This window comes from Balaenoptera ricei, chromosome 10, assembly GCF_028023285.1.
Source record: "Balaenoptera ricei isolate mBalRic1 chromosome 10, mBalRic1.hap2, whole genome shotgun sequence".
Lineage (NCBI taxonomy): Eukaryota > Metazoa > Chordata > Mammalia > Artiodactyla > Balaenopteridae > Balaenoptera > Balaenoptera ricei.
In genome coordinates, this window is record NC_082648.1 from 71,283,481 (window position 1) to 71,302,065 (window position 18,585).

Consider the following 18,585-nt stretch of genomic DNA (forward strand, 5'->3'; position numbering starts at 1 on the left):
TATTACATACTTTAAAAAAAAATGTTGTCATGTTTGCCTTGAAAGTGAATTTAGTGGACCTAGAACCTCTGAAATTAGCACTGCTCCTGTTGAAACTTTTCCTGAAGTTCTCTACTTATGGTATTCTCAGAAATAACAGGATATAGGGAGACCCTTTAGGCTATAGCTTCCCAAGGTCATGAGATGTTGAATTGTGGATAAGAATGTTTTTAGAGTGTATATGCCAATACCCATTATTTCTTAGGAACAAAATATTTGTGTTCTCATTCTGATATCAGCATGCTGTAAAGCCCTAGAAAGAGGTGAAAAGCAAGAGGGCAGAACTTCCAGAAAGATCCTTCTAGAAGTAGTTTGGTAAAAACTAAGAGCAGTGCTCAGTGGGTAACTATGATAATCCCAGTGAAATCACTTCCCAGTGAGTTACATCAACACAAGTACTATAGTTATACCATGTGTTTCTTTTTCGATAACCCCACTAAACTTTTTCAGAAGTATATTAGCAGTTAATTTTCATAGAAAGTTATCGGTATATCTCCTAAACTACGTCCTGAGAACGTTCATTGCAATGGGGACTGAAATGGTCTAACAGAGAAGCTCCAAGGGGATTCCTTCTGTAGTCAAATCAGCTCAGTGCCCCAGAGTTTTAGAGATTTGTTTTAAATGCCAACAAAATAATTAAGTCTAATGCAGCAAAATAACTAGCCAAATATTTTCAGCACCTTTGCCAACAGACCCAAACCTGAAGCAAATAAATTCAGTGAATTTTTATGTAGGGTGACTGTCAGAAACTTAGCATTAGAAATAGAAAGTCAAAATCATATAGTCTATAGTAAACAGTTGTCACAACACAAAATCTGCTTTTTTATCCTTATACAACAAAGTAATGTCTTTTTAACTGTAGTTATTTATCTTCATAAACAGTAACACTTCCTATCTCAATGCTTAAACCAGCAACTCATAGCTGGCCTGTTAAAATCCTGCCACAACTCTACTCCAAAGTAGCAATCATTCTTCCCTCTCACTGAATTTTATTTTTAATCAAACTAAACAAAATCCCTCACATACACCTTTCATCTTCCTGATTTATTGTTTTGGGCCTACACAATCCCTTTCCCCAGAATACTAATCCTCCTTAAATCCATATTTTCTAATACGGAAATCCCAACTCAAATCCCTCTGCCACCACAAAAATTTTCCCCCAGCCAGAATTAATCTAGTCCTCTTCTAAACTCCCATAACACTGGAACAATATCTCTATCCTGTCATATATTATTTTGTATCCTTTGTTACAGTATTGGTTTATGTCTGCTCTTACTTTCAGTTTGCATATTCTTCAAGAGCAAGGAAAGTGCATGTTTGTGTATATATTTACATGTCCTTCTCTCAGCATAGTACTCTGCACATATTCCTTGTAAGCTTCATAAAGGAATTGGTATTTTAGTCACTGTCATAATGAGGTATCTGTCAAAATAAAGCTTAAATGAGCTTTATTTAAACAAGATTTCCATTTCCCAGAGAGATGGCATTGACTTTGCAGTGAAAGAAGTGCTAATTTTTCACAAGACAACAGTCATTGGTAACTCTTAAACATAAATATATGAGATAATTTCCCATTTTTCAGACAATGCTTGTGAGCTTTACATCACTGTTCTTGGTATGTTTGACCCAAAACTATTCAAATCCTAAGCAATCCACCCTCTACTTTCACTCATTCTAAGGACATGTTCCTCTGTTCCTCTCTGGATACCGTGATGTTCAGAAGACCTTTTACTTTAGGAAACTCCTACACCTTTGAAGTCTCATTAGAGAAACCTCTGGTAGGTTGTGTTTTCCTGTCCACAGGATATGTATGAAAAATTAATATAATGTTTTCTCCAATTTATGTGCATTGCATATATCATGAGGTTTAGAAAATGTGTTGTGGCATTTATTCATGAATACTAATGTGCAATGAACATTGCAACTATTCATGGGAAAAACAATCTCCAAAAGAAATAAATAAATAATCACAGTTGAGAAAGAGGAGCCTGGCAGGATAAGAGCTATCTTTAGCATCAAAGATAGATGTTAGAATTTTTTCATACAATTTCCTACCTTAATTACTTTACCATCACAGTTGGTTTAATGTTTTCTCGTGGAGGGAAAGGAAAAGAAAGAAATCTGCTATCCTTCTGCTTCATATGTAAGTGCTATGGATCAATGTTTGTGTCCCGCCAAAATCTGTATGTTCAAATCCTAACCTGCAATGTGATAACATTAGGAAGTGGGGTCTTTGGGAGGTGATTAGATCATGAGGGTGGAGCCCTCATGAACGGAATTAGTTTCTTATAAAAGAAACTCCAGAGAGCTCTCTTCCTCTTCCTCCATGCGAGGACACAGCAAAAAGATGGCAATCTATGAACCAGGAGGTGGGCTCTCACCAGACCAGAATCTGCCAGCACCTTGATCTTGAACTTCCCAGTCTCTAGAACTGTGAGAAATAAATTTCTGTTGTTTATAAGCCACCTCATCTATGGTGTTCTGTTATGGCTGCCCAAACTGATTAAGATGCTAAGTGTATGCAAGAAGCACAAATATGACCTTGTGCTGTCCATTGTACTACAGGCACCCTTTATTTCTATTACCCCTTCATACTTCACAGACACTTTTATATTTTTCTGATGTGCCATTGTTTCACTGAGTGACTGATTCAAATAATAATTCATTACTGAAATGAAAATGTGTTCCTTTTGAATATTCCTTTTGAATTCCACAACAGTCTTCACATCATTTTGAGAAATTAATCCATAGTCTAGAAAAGTCACCAGGAAGACTAGACAGTGTAGTTGGCACACATTTGAGCAGGAGATAATCAATTTTACTTTTTAATACATTAGGTAATATTTGTGTAAAATGATATCTCACTGGGGATAGGCTTATTTCTATTTCATACTTCACTAACTTTTTTTCATGTTAAAAGGTGTTATTCTGGGGCTTCCCTGGTGGCGCAGTGATTGAGAATCCGCCTGCCAATGCAGGGGACACGGGTTCGAGCCCTGGTCTGGGAGGATCCCACATGCCGCGGAGCGACTAGGCCCGTGAGCCACAATTACTGAGCCTGCGCGTCCGGAGCCTGTGCTCCGCAGCGAGAGAGGCCGCGATAGTGAGAGGCCCGCGCACCGCGATGAAGAGTGGCCCCCACTTGCCAAAACTGGCGAAAGCCCTCACACAGAAACGAAGACCCAACACAGCCATAAATAAATAAATAAATAAAATCTAAAAAAAAAAAGGTGTTATTCTTCTCTTTTATAATCATCATTAAGATTCCCATTATCCAGGTATTAAAGGAACTTCTCTCTATTATGTATTGAACCTTGCTGTCAGGTAGTAATAAAAAACCGTCTTGAAAAAGAAAAAAAAGGAAAACCAAAAGCAGATCAACAGTGAGAAAGAGCACAGGAGAAAGATTATGGTTTAAGGCCATTATAACTTGCTAAGTTACACTTAGAAGTCAAGAAAAGTTTCATATACTGGAAAGAGTCTTCAAGCCTGTGTTTGCAGAGCCATGGTGTCCTATTCTTTAGGAGATGACAAAATACCACAAGAAAAATGAACTTTTTTAATAAAAGAAATAAAAGTTTTATAAGAAAAATAAATGGCCAGAGGAAAAACTAGGAGAAAAAAAAAAAGCAGGAGGAGAAAAGAAAAAAAAGCAGGAGCAGAAAAAAAGCGAATAGAATTAAATTAATTAAATTTATTTTAATAACAATTCATTTTATAGCTGTTCTGTGCCAGATGCTATGTTAATTGCTAAAAAATAAAAAATTATATTAAGATCCCAATCCTCAACAAATTCATAATGTAACAGAGGAAATTGGTGTTAATGATGATAATAATAATAGTAATAATGAAAGTAAAACATTTTGTGCAGTAACTAGAGTAAAATGTTATATGAATGTCTTTATGAAGAATACCAAAATGAACGTGTGATTTTTTATTTCAATTTGCTTTTAAACATAGCACCGTGTTTACAAAGATAAGGCTTGGGCTTAAGGTAATCATAAATTACTAGAGTAGACATAGAAGTCAATACAAGTTTAATGACCTAGAGAGAGTCTCCTCACTTGTGAATATGAAGCCATAGTGCTATTTTTCAGGGGGTGACAAAATAGCACAATATTAATTTTTAATAATGAGAAAAACCTAAACTTTTAGTATTAGGAAAACTTGAAATTCTTGGGATGTTTATGTTGTTTTGGGATGCGTGTTTGTATGCTCACATGACAGAAATTTTGGATGTAGTTTATAGACTAAGAAAATGATCCCTTATATTTTATATTAACTTTAAAAAAAATTTTTTTTTTACTTTTTGGGTTTATTTATTTATTTATTTATTTATTTATTTATTTATGGCTGTGTTGGGTCTTCGTTTCTGTGCGAGGGCTTTCTCTAGTTGCGGCAAGTGGGGGCCACTCTTCATCGCAGTGCGCAGGCCTCTCATTATCGCGGCCTCTCTTGTTGCAGAGCACAGGCTCCAGACGCGCAGGCTCAGTAATTGTGGCTCACGGGCCTAGTTGCTCCGCGGCATGTGGGATCTTCCCAGACCGGGGCTCGAACCTGTGTCCCCTGCATTGGCAGGCAGATTCTCAACCACTGCGCCACCAGGGAAGCCCTATATTAACTTTTGATCAATATTTTTGTAAACAAAAGGTAGAAGTTAGACTTTTAGAATCAGGTCTTTTTCATGTACCTTTTATTAGGGAATATTTCCAACATGAACCAAGATAGAGGGACTTTCAAAATAAACTGATATAAATCCATCCCCTACCTTAAATCTTATTTTATTTGTATACCTATTTCCTTTTCCCCACCCAAATACTATATTAAAGAGAGTCATAGTCATCATTTCATTTCATCTGTGATTATTTAAGCACATTCAGAGCATTTTATTTTATTTTATTTATAAATTTATTTATTTATTTATTTTTCGCTGCATTGGGTCTTTGTTGCTGCACGTGGGCTTTCTCTACTTGCAGCAAGCAGGGGCTACTCTTCCTTGTGGTGTGTGGGCTTCTCATTGCGGTGGCTTCTCTTGTTGTAGAGCATGGGCTGTAGGCATGCAGGCTTAGTAGTTGTGGCGCATGGGCTTAGTTGCTCCATGGCATGTGGGATCTTCCCAGACCAGGGCTTGAACTTGTGTCGCCTACATTGGCAGCCAGAATCTTAACCACTGCACCACCAGGGAAGTCCAAGAGCATTTTAGATTCTGTAGGATCATTATTTACATCCCTTAATTTTACAGATGACAAAATTCAATTCAAAAGACATAAAGTAATATGTCTAGTAAATAGTAGAGTTGGGATTAGTATCTGAGCCCAGTGCCTCATCTGGTCCTTGTACAGCTGAGTTTTAGGAAGTTATAAGAAGAATGGAAATTTCTCATTAGGGAATTGCAGAGGAAAAGATGACACATCAATGAAAACATGAAGGCCTTATATTCTATTTTCAGCCCTCAACTCTGAAGAGCTGTTACAGCTGCAGTGCTGCAGACCCTCAGAGTTATAGTTCTTAAGAGCATTCCCTAATGTAATTTCTGCATGCAAATCTCAGTCTCTACTTTCTGGAGAAATTAACCTGTTTCAAAATTGAACCTTAGAGTTATTTCTTGTCATTGTTACAAGTCTGTATATTTTGAAGGCTCTGATTTGTCCTAAAACAATTTGCATGTTTGTATGACTCTTCTCCATCAGTGGCTGGCAAGAGAAGTATAAAATAAGATGGTAAATTACTTAGTTAAGCCAAAATTGGGATGTAAACTTGGTTACGGGATCTTATGTAAATAGCACAGAATTTATACTGCAGATTTGATAGGAAATAAGGGGCTGTTGAAAATGTCTGTATTCATGTCATAGGAAGGAATTTATCTCTATATAACTGGCTCAGCAACATCAATGTGTAGGTTAGTAGGCTTGGGTAGTAGACTGCCATCTCCACTGAGTTCTAATAAGGGGTGATACTTGCCAGAATGTTATACAAACATTGGCAAAATGAAGACATGAAAGTCACGGACTACAACTTTTTTTCCCCCCAAATATGTTGGGGACAAAAGTCAGAAAGCAGTCTGTAGCTGCCTATAATTGCACTCATGAAGCAGCAGTGAAATTTGGCCATTTTCTACTTTGTTACCAACCATTGCTAGAGTTGAAATAATAAGTTTCAATTAAGAGATCTGTTTAATGCTTCACAGGGTTATCCATATTTTTCTCACTAACTCAGAGTTGGCACAGTTCAAGATACTATGAAGCAGCTAGGAGGGATAAAATCTTGGAAGAGAACTGAGTATTAGGAACCAGGGAATACTACATAAGACATTTTGTTGAACAGTGAGATGGATGCACCTATATGCAGTCCTTCTTCTCCTGGCTGTTTGTATTGACTTGCTGTACATGAGGTAGTTCTAGTTTCAGTGTCTTTAAACTTCATTCTGACATATAAAAATAAATCACCAAATTACCTATGAGCAATAATCAATAGCAGGGTTACAAAATACAAGGTTAATATACAAATGTCATCCTCTTTCCTTTATTACCAGCAATGGACAATTGAAATTTAAAATTCAAAATACAATAACATTTATATTAGCACCACAATATGAAATACTTAGGCATAAATATAACAAAATATGTACAAGGTCTATGTGAGGAAAAACTATAAAACTGATGAAACAAATCAAAGAAGAACTAAATAAATGGAGAGATATTCCACGTTCATGGATAAGAAGACTTAGCAGCATTGTCAAGATGTCAGTTATTCCAAAACTTGATTTATATATATACATATATATATCTTATATCTATTTTATATATATAGATATACACATTACATCTTTCACAAAAATTGTCAAAATGGTTCATAAATCTAAATGTAAAACACAAAACTATACAACTTTTTGGAAATAGAAAAAAATCTAGATGGCCTTGGGTTTGGCAATGATTATTTAGATACAACACTAAAGACATACTGGAACGAAATAATTAGTATGTTGGACTTAATTAAAGTAAAGTCCACAGGCACTGTCAGGAGAATGGGAAGACTAGCCACAGATTGAAAGAAATTATTTGCAAAAGACATACATAATAAAGTACTATATTCCCATAGTATACAAAGAACGCTTAAAAGTCAACAGTAAGAAAACAATTCAATTTAAAAATGGGCAAACGATCTAAGTAGATGCCTTACAAAAAATATATATATTGATAGAAAATAATCATATGAAAAGTTGTCATTACATACTTATTAGAATAACTAAAATCCAAAATATTGATGATACCAAATGCTGGTGAAGATGTAGAGCAACAGGAATTCTGCTTCATTGCTGGTGGGAATGCAAGATAGTACAGCTGCTTTGGAAAACTGTGAAAGTTTCTTAAAAACTAAACATGCTCTTATGATCCAGTGATTGTGCTCCCGAGTGATTTGAAAACTTATGTCCACACGAAAGCCTGCACATGGATGTCATGACGGCTTTATTCATAACTGCCAAAGCTTGGAAGCAATCATGATGTTCTTCAGTCAGTGAATGAATAAATAAACTGTGGTACATCCAGACAATGTAATATTATTCAGCACTAAAAAGAAATGAGCTATAAACCATGAAAAGACTGTGAAAGAAGCCAATCTGAAAAGGTTGCATACTGTATGATTCCAACTGCATGACATTCTGGAGAAAGCAAAACTATGGAGCCAGTTAAAAGATCAGTGATTGCCAGGGAATGGGGGGAAGAAAGAATGAATCAACAGAGGATTTTTAGGGCAGTGAAACTAGTTTGTGTGATAATATAATGGTGGATACATGCCATTATACATTTATCTAACTCATTGAATTTACATCACCAAGAGTGTGTCAGTGTAGGTTCATTGATTTTTAAAAATGTACCTGTCTTTGACAGGGGGTTGATAGTTGGGGAGGCTGTGCATGAGTGGGGCACGGGGCCTGTGGGAACTCTATGAACTTTCTGTTCAATTTCGTTATGAACTTGAAACTGCTAAAAAAAAAATCTATTAAAAATATAAAAATTGGGAATTAAAAAAATAAATTGCCTAAATAACATGTATTCTGGTCTAGCTTCATACATACCCTCAGAGCCAAATAATGTCAATATAGTTGACAATTTAAAAGTCAAAACACCAGTTAACATTCAACTACAAACCTCTGAGTTATACTCAATACCATTAACCAGTACAAAATTAATTAAAAGCATTTGAGAACTAAGTGGTGGGTGTGCATAGATTTTAGAATCTTGCAATAGGTATTACGCCAGCAGGAATATCTAGTTTTACTGATGAATATTAGTCTACTTTCTGATTGGCACGTTTGTGAAGAGGCAGCACGGTGTGATGGATCAGCAGGTGTGGTGTGGAGTTTAACCAGTGGCCACTTGAATACTTGATCTGCTGCTTCCTGCGTAAGGGACAGTTCACTTCTCTGTCAAATAAAGATAAAATAAATTTTTAAAATTTAATACATATAAATGCATTAAACAAGGCTTGCACATAGAAGATACTGGATAAATATTGTAATTTTTATTAGGACTGCTGGTGGAAGTACAGGCAGAAAGAATATGAGAATTAGGGTATAGGATAGGATATACTTCCTAAACCACAGCTTGAGAACTGTCAAGTCACAGGCCCAGGGCAACTTGAGCTTTCACAGAAAGTGTTGACCTAGCTTCAAAAACTAAGCAACTATTCCTTTTATTTATTTTTTATCTTTTTAACTTTTGTTGGAGGTTGGTTGATTTACAGTGTTGTGTTAGTTTCAGTTGTACAGCAAAGTGAATCGGTTATACATATAACGATTCATTTTTATATTCTTTTCCAATATAAGCCATTAGAGAGTATTGAGTAGAGTTCCCTGTGCTATACAGTAGGTCCTTATTAGTTATATATTTTATATATAGTAGTGTGTATGTGTCAATCCCAATCTTCCAGTTTATCCCTCCCTCCATTACCCCCTGATAACCATAACTTTGTTTTCTACATCTGTAACTTCTTTTCTGTTTTGTAGATAAGTTCATTTGTACCCTTTTAAAAATTTTTTTGTTTTTATTTTTTAAAGATTTTTTTTTTTTTTTGATGTGGACCATCTTTTAAAGTTTTTATTGAATTTGTTACAATATTGCTTATGTTTCATGTTTTTGGTTTTTTGGCCGCGAGGCATGTGGGATCTTAGCTCCCCGACCAGGGATCAAACCCGCATTCCCTGCATTGGAAGACGAAGTCTTAACTGCTGGACTACTGGGGAAGTCCCTGTACCCTATTTTTTAGATTCCACATATAAGCAATATCAAAACTACAATGAGGTATCACCTCACACTGGTCAGAATGGCCATGATAAAAAAATCTACAAATGGTAAACTCTGGAGAGGTTGTGTAGAAAACGGAACCCTCCTGTGTTGTTGGTGGGAATGTAAACTGGTACAGCCACTATGGAGAACAGTACGGAGGTTCCTTAAAAAACTAAAAATAGAGCTACGATATGATCCAGCAATCCCACTCCTGGGCATATATATGGAGAAAACCATAATTTGAAAAGATACATGCACCCCAATGTTCACTGCAGCACAATTTACAGTAACAAGGACATGGAAGCGGTTTAAATGTCCATCAAGAGAGGAATGGATAAAGAAGATGTGGTACGTATATACAATGGAATATTACTCAGCCATAAAAAATAATGAAATAATGCCATTTGCAGCAACATGGAGAGACCTAGAGACTGTCATACTGAGTGAAGTAAGTCAGACAGAGAACTATTCCTTTTAGATAAGCTATGGCTCTCCTGTCTGCCTCAGTCTCTGTCTGGTCTTTCTCACTCTTGCATATGACCTGCCTAGTCTCTGCAACCATATGTGTTTGAAGCCCCCAATTTAAAGCGAACTAAATTGCATGGAGTAAGTCTACTTTTAAGTAGCAAACTATATTGTCAAACAATATTTAATAATATTTAATGGTACTTCTATTTAATTATATTTAGTGTTTCACATGTTAAAATGTAGATAATTTTACATAAAGGCACAAGTAATTTCTCTTTAGTGGAAATTTATGGCTGTTGCACTGTAAGACATAACCAATTTAGCATCTAACACCTAACTTCCATTCATTAATTGAAATGTATCTGTAAATGTGTCTTAAATATGAAATCATCAAATGCTCTTTGATATAATTTTAACATCTTATTGTTTCCTAATTAAGTAATAAGTTTAATAAAATATTGACACGTGCTCATTTTATCTTTGCATGAGAGTCATAATTTTACCTTTTGAAATTACACTTTAGTAACCTTATTGTTAAATAAACATTAGCAAACTAATAGTAATGGTTAAAGATATATTTGATTTTAATTCATTTTGAATGTAAAAATAGGTTTGAATATGAAATCAAATTCAAGTAAAAACCTTATAATCTTTAACTTGAAAACATTGTTTACAGTAGAAGTAATTGTGAAAAGTACTACATTAATTTGGTAGTGGGTGGAATTAGATGTTTTAAACATGAGCTTATGCAAAATTCTGCAATTACAGTCTAAAATAAAAAGATCACTTTTACAAAATTTGAGCAGGAATCTGTACCAGTGCTCCTAAGCTGTGATTCCCAATTTCTCATCTACTGCTTCTTCAGATACCTAAAACACACTTTGATGATTCAGACTCTATTACAAATTTCAAACAAAAGTAGGAAGAAAAAAGTAATCCTATTCTGAAATCTTAATTCCATAGTAAAAAGAAAATGTCAAGTAAAATATAAAAAAACAAAACAAAGAATGCAAATTTAACAAAAAAAACCCCTCGATCCTTTTAATATATTTTGAAAAATTTTAACTGAAAAAACCCTTAATCCTTTTAATATATTATTGATATTTTTATGACACCTTGTCAAAAATCATTTCCTATTCACCCAGTAAGTTATATGTTTTCTTGGTAATTAAGGTTGTTGGGAATATCTTAATAGTACTTCGGAAAGATAATTCTCTCTCTCCTCCCCACTCTTTTTCTTTCTTTCTCACCATCACATTCATCTTCATACTCATCCATAAACATACCCACACGCACAAACACATATACCCATGCACTGCCCTTTTAGGCATTAAGAAGAATGCCAAAAGGAAAACAAGATTTATTTTCAGCCTGACCATTTCAATGTAAATATTTGATGAACAGCTATATGCTTATACATAGTAATTATTTATGTAGCAAGTAGGTATTTATAAATGATAATTTGTATCTTTAAAGATGTGTTAATAACAATATTTCAATAGTATATAAAAACTTTAGAAAAAATAAGTTCAGTTAAGTTTCAAGAATATTGGCACTTTTTGCCCTAATACTACATGTAAGGCAAGATAAACCATATTCCTTAAGAATATAATTTTATCAGTTCATTGGTGAAAAATTCATATTTATGAAAAGAATTGTTTAGAGATATAATCAGTGGTGTGCTGGAGTCAGCTTTCATGATCTTGTCAGAACTGAATGTTTCCGTTGCTTCCCATCTCTGTGTTTCATCTTTAGTGACCTGTTGGTACTTTAAAATCAGCCATGGTGGGAGTACTTCTTTACACAGTGAAAATCGGCAAGTACTACAAAATAAAGAGTTGTTCATGTGTGTCTTTGTGTGTGTGTGTGTGTGTGTGTTTGGAGAACGGATTATTAAAAATTATCCACCACATCACTGGACATCACCTACACTTTGCACAACACAGTGATCTTTTTTTCCCCCCTGTTTCAGCTGGCATTAAGCTTTCCTTTTTTCTTCAAATATATCCTTTTATGTTTGTAGTTATAGAAGAGCCAGTAACTGAAAAATGTGATTACTGATAAAGTCCTTTTGTTACACTTTATAGCATGAAAGAAATTATGAAGCATAGCTTCAAAATATATTTTACTATTTAAATATTCAAGTTTGAATTAATAGTATTTTAGGGATCATCATTTTTATAAAACTAAAACTCTCTTTAGAAATGTTCTAATCATTGTCCATCCTCTTCCACTGAATTTAGAAAATGTCAAAATCTATCTGCTTGATCAGTTTCTCCATTTGAAATAGCTTTTAGGAGACAGAAAAAAAATGTGATGAAACTCATGGATGGATTGAATTATGACTGAGATGCCCATCTTAAGTCAAAAAAGGTCTTCAGCAAGTCAGTGTTTCCTTTCTGGAAACTTACTTTCTTATCACCTAGTCAGAAAACCTCCTGTCTTTATTTTATTTTTGAGTTTGGCAACATCTGTGTTGTTTTCCTTCCATGACTGAAGACGCTACAAATTGTGTCACATGCACCACTGTTGTCTGGAGTAAAGCTGGAGACTACATAATGAAGGTATATCTAATTGTGTTTACTTCTAAGATGTATATAGACGTTTAGAGTAGTAATTTTGCATTCCTGGATCAAGAAAAAATAGTAAAGCTCCTCTTTTGTTGCTGTTGTTTTTGTCATTGTTGTTTTCAGAAATGTAAAAAATTGTGTTATAAGGAAAACTTTTTTATGGTAAAGAAAAATTTTCTAAACTAGATGTCTTTCTAGGTGCATCAAAATCGGTCTGTGTTCATTATTACACCAATTTTAGCCAACTCTCATAGTGAAGACATTATTGGTGATAATTTGTTTTTGGATTTGGCTGGTTCACATTCTTTCTAGGACATGAAGTTCATGGTTAATACATGTCAAGTTGAAAAATAGGATCCAGTTCCACTAGACATCCATTGGAGACAGAATTTTGCTGCAAATAGTCAATTCTCTTTATTCATAAATTCCATATTTGCAAATTTGCCTACTGGAGAAAATTTATTTGTAATCCTCAAGTCAATACTCATGACACTTTCGTGGTCACTTACAGATTTGAGGGGAGAAGCAAAAAATTTGAATTGCCTGACATACATGTTCCAAGCTGAGGCCTGACAGAGTGATGCTGTTAATTCTTGCTTCAGCTCTTATACTGTAAATGTGTTCTTTTTGTGGTCTATTTCGTGCCAGTTTTTGTGCTTTTTGTTGGTGGTTTTATTGTTTAAAATGGTACCCAAGCATAGTGTTAAAGTGGGTCTCCTGTCCCTAAGCACAAATAGGCAGTGATGTGCCTTAAGGAAAAAATGCGTGATGCATGTGTTAGATAAGCTTGTTTAGGCAGGAGTTATAATGCAATTGACTTCTACTGAGTTCATTGAGTTCAGTGTTAATGAATCAATAATGTATATTAAAGTGTCTTTAAGCAGAAACACATAAAACAAGTTACCTAATGATTAGTTGCTAGAAGTGTTGTGACCAGAGGCTCACAAGGACTTAACCCTGTATTTCTCCTAGGAGCAATGATTCAGTATTCGTTAATTTAGCATTTTCAGCCACTTTATAGATTATGACTACTGTAAATTATGAGGATGGATTGTATCTTGAAATAATGTAGTGAGCTAGAATGTCATAACGAAAAAAGATTTTGTGGAGAACTCTCAGTTTTCACAAAACCTTTATTATCATTAAGTGATACTCTTCAATTAAACAAAATATAGATATTTATAATCAAAATTTAACAAGTGATAATAATGATATAAATTTCAAAGCCACCTTAAAACTGTCAATTCTATAACTATTTGTTGGCCAAGGCATTCCTAAAAGTTTGACTCATTTTGAGAACACTTATTTTTTGATAATATTAGCTCTGTATACTCTAGATGATGTAGACATTCCATTTTTAGAATTATTCAACTCATTTAAAAACTATAATATATATAATAGAAAAGTGAGAAAAAAGGGTTAACAGGGTCTAAATCTTCAGGTCATCTGTATTTGAAATATAATAAACTTCTACAATTTACATATATCCAAAAATGTATTGTCTTTATAACATCAACCCATATAATTTAATAAGGAGAAGAAAAATAGTTACCATATATTGAATATTTATTACGAAGCAAATGTTTTCCTTTGCTCTTTGTATGTTATTCTATTTTGTCCAATAACTCCTCTGTCAAGTAAATTATATTAGTATCCCAATTATACATATAAGGTTACTGGGAGCCAAGTCTATTAATTAACAAGCCCAAAGTAACACAGCTGCTGAGGAAGAGAGCCTAGATTCAAAAGTGGGTAGGCCTGACTCCACAGGCCAGGAAGTAAAGACATAATGTATTATAGATAACACTTTTAGCTAATAATATTTTGTCAGTACATGAAAGTTCCATTTTCAAATCTGCTCTCCATCCATGATACCTAAAATATCACCTATCTATGTTTGTCTGTCTATCTAAATATATATGTAGAATATTTGTAACTTGGACTGTTTCCCTACTTTAAAATTCAACACTCTTAATTAAGAAACGGAGAGTAGTCATGAATATAATTATGTGTGAACTGGGATAAGGGTATGGGGTACTTGAAAACAATTGTCATATGCTTTTTTAGGGAAATAAGTAATTCTCTAAGTTGTTGGAATGGCTAAATATTTAACAAATAATTTAAAGAAACAGAATATTATCACCTCCTGAAAAGAATACCTAATGGATTTGGTACAATTATGGACACCTTTTTTTTTTTAATTTATTTATTTTATTTATTTATTTTTGGCTGCATTGGGCCTTTGTTGCTGTGCGCGGGCTTTCTCTAATTGCGGAGAGCGGGGGCTACTCTTCGTTGCGGTGCGTGGGCTTCTCATTGCGGTGGCTTCTCTTGTTGCAAAGCACGGACTCTAGGCGCACAGGCTTCAGTAGTTGTGGCTCTCGGGCTCTAGAGCGCAGGCTCAGTAGTTGTGGTGCACGGGCTTAGTTGCTCCGTGGCATGTGGGATCTTCCAGGACCGGGGCTCGAACCCGTGTCCCCTGCATTGGCAGGCGGATTCTTAACCACTGCACCACCAGGAAAGCCCTCGACACCTTTTATTAAACAAAACTGATGACAAAACAATCTTCTCTCAGAATATAAACACCGAAACGATAGCAGTCAGGTACTCTAATTATTCTTTGTAAAATTCTTAGATAAATTTGGTTATGGTATTACTTTTTGTTTAATATGTGCTATACATCATTTTAATAAAGTAATTATTATTTCTGCTTTACTCATTCCTAGCGAGTATGAAATTTCTCCCTCTTTTTATTTGAGACCGGATTTCCACATACCCCCAAACCCTTTGAGGATCTTTTCAATTTTTCAAAGAAATAAGTTTTTGACACGCTGTTTTATAAATCCAGTGGAACCTTTAGTTCAAATATTACTGTAGTTCTTTTATTTCAGTAAAATCTTTCAGAGTGGACCAAGGTAGATGATCAAATGTGATTCTTCCTAAGGGCATCACAGTAAAACAAATGTATTTGTTTTCTGGATTTGTGACAAGTAGCAAACTCTGTTTATAAATACAGATTGCACCATAGGTATTAATGACACTCTGTCACATCAAATCACAGTTTCCACGAAATAATTTTAGGGTGTCTGATTTTCATTCTTTCTGTGCCTGTTTTTATAAGCTGAAGACGATCAGCTTTGTTCCACTGAAATAAAATTCACAACAAAACATGAATTCTACCCACCCCTTCAACATGTCCATCCCTGTTTAGTCATGGGTATCTGAAGTGGCATAAAGAGCAGATTTCTTTCACCTTCAAAGACAAAATAGTGCATCTCCTCCCTTTTTTTTTTGTCCTCTATAATAGGAAAATCTATCTGAAAACACTAACCAATTTACTGCCTTCTCTAAAGTTTTATGGCAAATTAGGCACAGCTGAAATCAATGGAAAGTTCCTCTTGCAGGGTTTCTCAGGGTTTGATTCTTCACACATGGAATTTGCCAGGAGATCTCAATTATGGTTTGGGCTCTGCTGGAGGGTGTGCCTCCTGGCGGGGAGAATCCCTTGCAATAGGGATGAAGACCCTCCCTGCTGGACTAGTTCTGGAGTAACTCAGAGGATAAATAGACAACGTGGTCTCAAGAGTGTCCATCCAGATACACAGAGAGGCATTTAACAGCCACTGCCATCTCCTAATTAGAAACAGGTGCACTGAATCGTTCATCGACAGCTCAGTTTCTGCCCTTCTTTACATTTTAGTGGTATGTCAGTGTTTGACAATTAGATGAAAAATGCAGATAGATGACCGTAATAGAATGGATGATAAAGTGAGGAAAAATATGATTCCCAGGGATAAAGTCTTGGATTCAAAAAACATAGACAGTGGAGTCCCCGTATATGTTATATAAGTTATTAGTTTGTAAGAAGGAAATAAATTACCCATAATTATACTAAACAGATAGATTCCATAGACAATGAACACATTCAAGTCTGAAATAGTCATTGGCAAAATTCACAGAAAGGATATACAAATGGTCTATAAAAGAGTTGTGAACCATGTAGACTCCAGAGCCAGGTGGTCTGGGAGCAAATCCTGTCTACTTACCTGTTGTATGACCTTGGACATGTCACTGCTTAACCCTTGTGGGTCTCAGAGTTCTCATTTTTCAAAATTGGAAATGTTACTAAGACGTGCCTCATAAAATTGTTGTGAGGATTAAGTGAGTTCGACTAGATCTAAAGTGCTTAGAACACTGCTTGTCATAAGGTAATTATGGTCTGTGTTAGCTACTGCTTTTGTTGTTGTTATTGTTACTGTGTATATCTTTGGTATTGATGAGAATAGCCATCATGTGGCATGGCTGATCACTTCTCTTAGAGAAACTTATTTTCGTTTGGCATCTGAACCGCCACATTTCTTAATTTTTTTGTTTCACTGTTCTTTTCCAGTATCCTTTACTGACTTTTTCATCTTTTGCAGTGTGTCTAACATCACTGTCTCCAGAGCCTCTAAATTTGGGGTTTGCCTCAGGGATCCTTCTTTAGACCTCTTTTCTATGTGTATTTACTCCCTTGGTGATAGACTCATGGCTTTAAATTCCCTCTATCTGCTGACAATTCCCAGAAATATATCTCCAGACCGTATATATTTCCTGAACTACAGGCAATTGTTTATTTCAACATCCCTCCTGTAATCTGTACAAAGCAGGAGCAAAAACAGATTTTGTGAGACCTAAAACTTACATAATTTGGGGAAACATTAAGAAAAATAACACAATAACGTTAATACAAAATTAGGGCTAAAAGTGGTTTTTTTCTCCTACATGTTCTATAGAGATTCACACTACTTTCTTCTGAGATGTCTTTTAGCATTTTACCATAAATGCTCATACTGTAATACTTCTTGTCTGCACCTGACTTTCCTACTTCACTTAGAACACTCTTCAATCCCCCAATACTCCAGCAGTCATTGAAATCTGTATAAGAGAGGTGCCAGGGTTTTACCCCTCACTAGCTAAATAGTAAATCTGCCTCAGTAGGAGGGTATTTGAATTGATTCTAATATAGTACTCCTTCCTCTTATTTAAAGAAATTGGAAAAGAGAGTCTCTTTGAAGCCAGGGTTCTGGATATAATTCTTTTTCTGATAATTTGATGCATTTGTGCAAGTCTTGGAAAAGGAAAGCAGCATATAGATAATTTTCCTGTAAGTCTTGGCTGTTGCTTCTAGCTGTCAAGGTTGAGGACACACGAGGCTCTGAAGAGCTTTCCAATGTCCACTGTTTGGGTTGGTGGGTGAGAAGAAGCAGTGGTCACAGCAGGGGCTTTTTGATCTGACTTAATCCCTGGAGCACAGATTGATATATCTGTTCTTCTGTTTCCTGGTGAGGAGAGGAAGTTAATGAGGTAGTGATGGGGGAAGAGCTATTGTAGACATCTGAGCTCTGGGTCCAGAAATTATCTCCACAAAAGGACCTGGTGAAGTGGGGCAACAGAAGAATTTCAAATGTTTGTTGGATGTGAGCCTAGAGTGTTTGTTTTTGTTTTTTCCTTTCAGATAAAACCGGTGGAGAATGTAAGGTATCAGAAAAGAAATGTAGATGGAGTGGGCCTAGTGAGTCAAGTAAAGTTCTCATATCTCAACATTCCAAAGGAGGAACAGGAATATTCCATTTCCTAGGTGTGTCATGAAAGGATCTGAAAAAACCCAGCGTTTTTCACAGCCTAACATGGGCCAGCCGTAACAAAAGTGACTCCCATTCTTAGGAGAGACCTGTAAGCATTTGAAAAAGAGTACCAAATTTAAAAAGGTCCTGAGGTTGAAAATAGATAATTTAGCAGTGAACTGCATAGACCACATAAGAATGAGGAGCACTTAGCAGAAACCAGTGGGGAAAGTTGATGTCCCAGACAAATTATCCCCCTGTAATTTTACTAGGCATTACCCAAGAAAAATAAAAACATCCACAGAAAGACTTGTAAACAGATGTTCCAAACAGTTTTACTCACAATAACCAAAAACTGGAAAAAAACCCTTAAATGTCCTAAAATAATAGATAAACAATGCTTTATGTTCCCACTATGGATTAAAAAGTTCTCATATGGGACAATGTTGTCCCCCTGGGGAAGATCAGTAAAATGCAGGGTCACTTTTGACTGTCATGACTGAGGTGGAATGTGGCATTAGCTCTGGTGAGTAAAGGCTAGAAATGCTCTTAAGCATCCTACAATGCAGAGGACATCTCCTTTAAAACAAACACTATCCAGCACAAAAATTCGAT